Source organism: Suricata suricatta, chromosome 1 (genome assembly GCF_006229205.1).
Source record: "Suricata suricatta isolate VVHF042 chromosome 1, meerkat_22Aug2017_6uvM2_HiC, whole genome shotgun sequence".
Classification (NCBI taxonomy): domain Eukaryota; kingdom Metazoa; phylum Chordata; class Mammalia; order Carnivora; family Herpestidae; genus Suricata; species Suricata suricatta.
In genome coordinates this window covers 100,960,222-100,966,230 of record NC_043700.1, presented here as the reverse complement: position 1 = coordinate 100,966,230, position 6,009 = coordinate 100,960,222, and positions in this window count along the sequence as shown.

Genomic DNA, 6,009 nt, shown 5'->3' with positions numbered 1-6,009 from the left:
TCTCCGCCATCTTGGCTCCACCCCTTCATATCATCTTTAAATAGTAACATTTTACTTCTTTCTTACCAGTTTGGATGTGTGTGTGTGTTTGTTTGGTCTGATTACTGAGGCTACGGCTTCCAATGCTGTGTTGAATAAAAGTGGTGAGTGGGATATCTTTGCCTTGTTCCTGATCTTAGAGGTGAAGCTTTCAGTTTTTCAATATTGAGTATTATGTTGGTTACGGGTTATTAGTTTATGCCTTTATTATGTTATGTTTACTCTAAACTTACTTTTTAAAGGATTTTTTTCATGAATGGATGTTGTATTTAGTCAAATGCGATTTCTACATCTATTAGAATGCTCATATGGTTTTTATCCTTTTTTTATTGATATGATGCATTTTGTTGACTGATTTGGGGATATTGAGCCACTCCTGCATCATTGGAATAAATCCCACTTGACCATGGGGAATAATATATTAATATATTGTTAGATTCAGTTTACTAATATTTTGTTCATGAATTTTGCATCTATCTATGTTTCCCAGAGATATTGGCCAATTGTTCGTGTGTGTGTGTGTGTGTGTGTGTGTGTGTGGTGTGTATGTGTGTGGTGTATTTAACAGGTTTTGGTATCAGGGTGATACTAGCCTCATAGAATGATATTGGAAGTTTTCCTTTCTTCTCTATTTTTTGGAATAGCTTCAGAAGAATAAATATTAATTATTTTTTAAATGTGTGATACATTTCACCCATCAATCTATCTGGTCCTGGAATTTGTGGGGAATTTTTTGAATACTGATTCAATTTCATTACTAATAATTGGTGTATTCAAATTTTCTATTTCTTCTTGCTTCAGTTTTGATAGGTTATATGCCTCTAGGAATGTATCCATTTCTTCTAGGTTGTCTAATTAGTTGAAATATATTTTTATAATAGTCTCATAATTCTTTGTATTTGTGTTATTGGTTTTTATTTCTCCTCTCTCATTTCTGATTTTAGTTGTCTTCTCTCTCTCTCTCTCTCTCTCTCTCTCTCGCTCACTCACTCGCTCTCTCTCTCCTATGAATTTGGCTAAGATTTGTAATTTTGTAGATATTTTTAAAGAACCAGCTCCTGGTTTCATCAATGCGTTCTATTTTTTTGTTTGTTTATGCTTCATTTATTTCTGCTGTAATTTTTATAATTTCCTTCCTTCTACTGTTTTGGGGTTTTGTTTGTTCTTTTCCTAGCTTTTTTAGGTGTAAGTTTAGGTTGTTTATTTGAGATTTTTCTTGCTTCTGGAGGTTTTGCTACCTGCCAAAGATTTTGGACCATTGTGTTTTCATTTCCATTTGTCTCTATGTATTTTTTATTTATTCTTTGATTTGTTGGTTGGCCCATCCATTGCTTAGTAGCATGTTAGTTAACTTCCATGTATTTGTGCTCTTTCCAGATTGTTCTGGTGGTTGATTTCTAGTTTCATAGCTTCACAGTCAGAATAAAGTCTTGGAATGACTTCAATCTTTTTGAATTTGTTGAGATTTGTTTTGTGGCCTAATATGTGATCTATTCAGGAGAATGCTCCATGTGCATTTGAAAAGAATATGTGTTCTGCTGTTTTAGGATGGAATGTTCTGGTACATTCGGTTTAATTCATCTCCAATATGTTATTCAAAGCTGTTTCTTTTTTGAATTTCTGTTTCAGTGATCTGTCCATCAGTATATATGGGTTGTTAAAGTCCCCTACTATTATTATATTACTTGATTACTTCCTTTATGTTTGTTATTAACTGCTTTAGTTGTTTGGTGTTCCACGTTGTGTGCATAAATATTTACAATTGTTAAATCCTCTTTTTAGATTGTCCCTTTTATTATATGGTGTCCTTTTTTACAGTCTTTGTTTTAAAGTCTATTTAGTCCAATAAGCTTCTTTGGCTTATTTTTCAAATCTATTTCACTAAAAATGATTTTCCATTTCTTTACTTGCAATCTTCAAGTGACTTTAGGTCTGAAATGAGTCTCCTATAAGCGGGATATAGATAGATCTTGTGTTTTTATCTATTCTGTCACCCTATGTCTTTTGATTGGAGCAATTAGTCCATTTAAATTCAAAGTCATTATTGATATGTATGTATTTCCATTTTGTTACTTGTTTTATGGTTCAGTTCTTATAGTTTCCCTTTGTCTTTTCTTTTCTTGCTCTCACTTTTCATGATTAGTTGGCATTATTAAGTGAAATATTTGGATTCCTTAATCTTTATTTTTTGCATATCTGTTACTGACTTTTGTGGTAATCATTCATTCAATTTGTATATAATATGTTTTGTATTTAGTCTATATAAGTTGATGGTCACTTAAGTTTGAACTTAAGTGTATATCGTGTCATACTTTAAATTCTTTTATTTTAAGACTCTCTTCACTAATTTTTATAGGTACACTTATCTTTATTGTTTTTATGCTTCTCACTTTTCCTTTTCTTGCTTATGGTCTTTCCTTTCCAGTCAAAAGTTGCCTTAAATATTTTTTGTGTGAATAGTTTAGTGGTCATAAATTCCTTTATCTTTTATTTGAACAACTTTTTAAAAAATTTCTTTTCAAAGTTTATTTATATTTGAGAAATACAGACAGACAGAGCATGAATGGGGAGCCACAGAGAGAGGGAGACACAGGCTCTGATCTGTTAGTACAGAGCCCAACTTGGGGCTTGAACTCATGAACCGTGAGATTATGACCTGAACTGAATTTGGAGGCTTAACCAACTAAGCCACCCCTGTCTTTTTATCTCTCCTGTTCTGAATGACAGCTTTATTGGATAGAGTATTCTTGGCTGCAGATTTTTTTTTCCTTTTAGCTTTTTGAATCAGTAATGCTACTCCCTTGTGATCGGCAAAATTTCTGCTGAAAAATCAGCCAATAGCCCTATGGAGTTTTCCTCCTATATAACTGCTTTATTTTCTCTTGCAGCTCTTAATAATCTCTCTTTATCACTAATTTTTTTCCATCTTAAATACTATAATACTATGTCTTGGTGTGGCCGCCTTGGATTGTTTTTATTTGCTTGTTTTTGTTTTGTTTTGTTTTGGGTGGGGAGAATCTTTCTGCCTCCTGAACCTGGATTTCCATTTCCTTCCCCAAACTTAGGAACTTTTCAGCTATTATTTCTTCAAATAAATTTTCTGTCCCCTTTTCTTTTCTTTGACTTCTGGGATCTCTATAACATGAATGTTACCACCCTTGATAGTGCTGCTGAATTCCCTACATCTATTCTTATTGTGTGTGTGTGTGTGTATTATCACCTGTGCAGTTTGACATCTTTCTGTTAATTTGTCCTCCAAGTCACTGATTCATTCTTTGGCTTTGTCTAGTCTACTATTCTATTTTTAATATCATTTATTATGTTCTTCATCTCTGATTGGCTCTTTTTTATCTCGTGTTAGGGGTCTTGCTGATGTCTTAACTCTTGGTGGTTGTAAGAACTCATGAAATTTGGCCTATCTGGTTTTCAAAGCCAAATGTTATTGGAATTTATCTTCCCTGTGCAGGCTCCCCAGTGTAGGGATCTTTATCTCCTCTTTCATCCATGCCCAATGAGGCCTCCCTCCCTGCAGACAGTCCCACAAGTCCATTTAGTTCATAATCACATCTCTGCCCTTTCTAGCTTCTTGGAGATGGCCTCTTCTCTATACTTAATTGTGGAGTTTATTCTGCCCATCTATGGATCATTTTCTGGGTTATTTATACTGTTAGTGTTTTCTAGTTGTATCCATGGTATTGGTGAGCTCAGGTTCTTCCTACTCCTCCATCTTCCCCAGAAGTCTATCACTAGTCTTTTATATTCATATTGACTCATTATTTACTTTTTAATATTAATTGTTTTATCTCATCAAACAGTGGTCCACAAAGGAATTATTTCTGTGTATTATACACATGGTATATATTTTACCACTAAGAGTAATTGAGACTTAGAAAAGCTATATACCTTGCTCAAAGTCGGATTGCCAATAAATGATGGAGCCAAAATGCAAACATTGACACTTTATTTCCAAACGTATTTCTTATAACCATTGCAATATACAGTCCCTCATAGAACCTATCTGATGTTATGTTTCTATTACTAAAAAGTGTCTGATGAAAAAGGGACAGATGATGTTACTAATCAAAGCATGTCCTATATTTATGATAACACTCCTCTGCTCTCCAATGTGAAAAAAAATCTATATAGGAATTTCTTGATGTAAATTTTGATTATTCATACATAAATAAGATATGGACCTAGGTTTTTGATGGTCAAAACTTATAAAATGGTAATTTATATAAGTTATATAACTTTTAAAATGATCAAGTTTATAAAATTATATAAAATTTAGGACTTCAATTTTAACCTTAGTTTTTATTTTAAGATGAAATGATATTATTTGTCTAGCTATAGTATCATTAAGTAATACAAGAATCAATATTTTCAAGTTTTTGAGAAATATATATGACATGATTGTATTGTATTAAGCATAATAAAATACCTTTAAATATATATATAAATGAAATCAATATAAGCATGAAATATAAACATAGTTATGGTAACCAAAATGTAATATACTTTGTATGAAAATAAATTTTAAAAATCTATTGAATAGTACCATATCTGAAGATTAGACAATAAAGGTCATATATGTTTCTGGGTAGCCTACACCTAAAGGTTAAATATTGCAAAGGGCACATGTTCACATCAATTAAGTGAGCAGAGCACTAATTTAGCTGGTAAAAAAAAAAAGCAAAAATGAAAACAAAAACTTTTTACATTGGCACAGTCTTTCTACTTATAAATAACTGCCAAGAAGCCCACTTGCAATGTCATCCTTGACTGATAAGAAATATAAATTTCAACCCTTATCTTGATACTTCTGCCTTTCCTACTCAAAGCTATTAAAACATTCTTAATATAATTCCTGAGATTAGATTTATGAAAAGTGTTCAAGTGCTCAGTAACTTCATGTTATTGGAAAGTGCAAGAGTAGAAAACTATAATTTGAAGATAAATTAAATATGACAAGATGATTTGGGAATTGTGAGCAAGAGTGATAAGATTTATAAGCATATCAAATACATCTCATATCCTGGGAGTGAAAACTAAACCTGGGACAGGTCTATCTATAAGGCCTTGTGAAGAGAAAACAGAGACCACCTGCCAATAGTCATAGAGGGTGAGAAAGATGATTGATGCCTAGACCAAAAAGGAGCTAGCAAGGAAGGATGCAGTGTACATAATACTTTTAAGCAACACATTGTGTGAAGTGCAGTAAGAATTTTAGGCAAATATACTTAAAGGAAAATTGATTTCAAATTTGGGAATTTTACAAGTATTTGCAACATAATCATTTGTTTCCCCTGTACTTTGAAGATTTGTCTAAAATAGATTTGGATTAAGTTAAGCCATACACAGCTACATTTTCCCCATGAAACTTTTACTAATAATTTTTAGAAAAAAATACTCTCTTGAGACTTCTACATTCTAAGATAAAATAATTTGAAACAGAAAAACTTTTTCTAAAGCAACACTAGAAAAGTGTGGGGAGGGGGTGCAGTGTGTGTGTGTGTGTGTGTGTGTGTGTGTGTGTGTGTGTGTGTTTAGAGTTACTTAAGCTAATCCATGGTATTGCCAGCTTGGCGTGGGTTTTGGTTGGCCACGACCCATGATGCAAGTACATGTGCTAGATAACAGTCCATATCTGAAATGGACATTTATTTATGACTTCCCCAGTAGGTTTTGTGTCAGCAGTCTACTTCTCTTGGGCCTTCCCTTCAACTGTCCCTTAGATCAGAAGATAGACCACAAAGAAATAAGCAAAAATGGCAAGACTTACACTAAAAATTCTTCATATAGGAAAAAAAATCATGCAAAATCAGAAATGCAGAAAGAAACGAAGAGTAGGGGAAAATATTACTGTCTATCTGAATCCATCTATTTTTCCTGTTCTTTTATATATAGTGATCTTATGGTTTATATAACTTCATGTATTAAGTGAAGTTATCCTGAAACTCAGAGATCTTT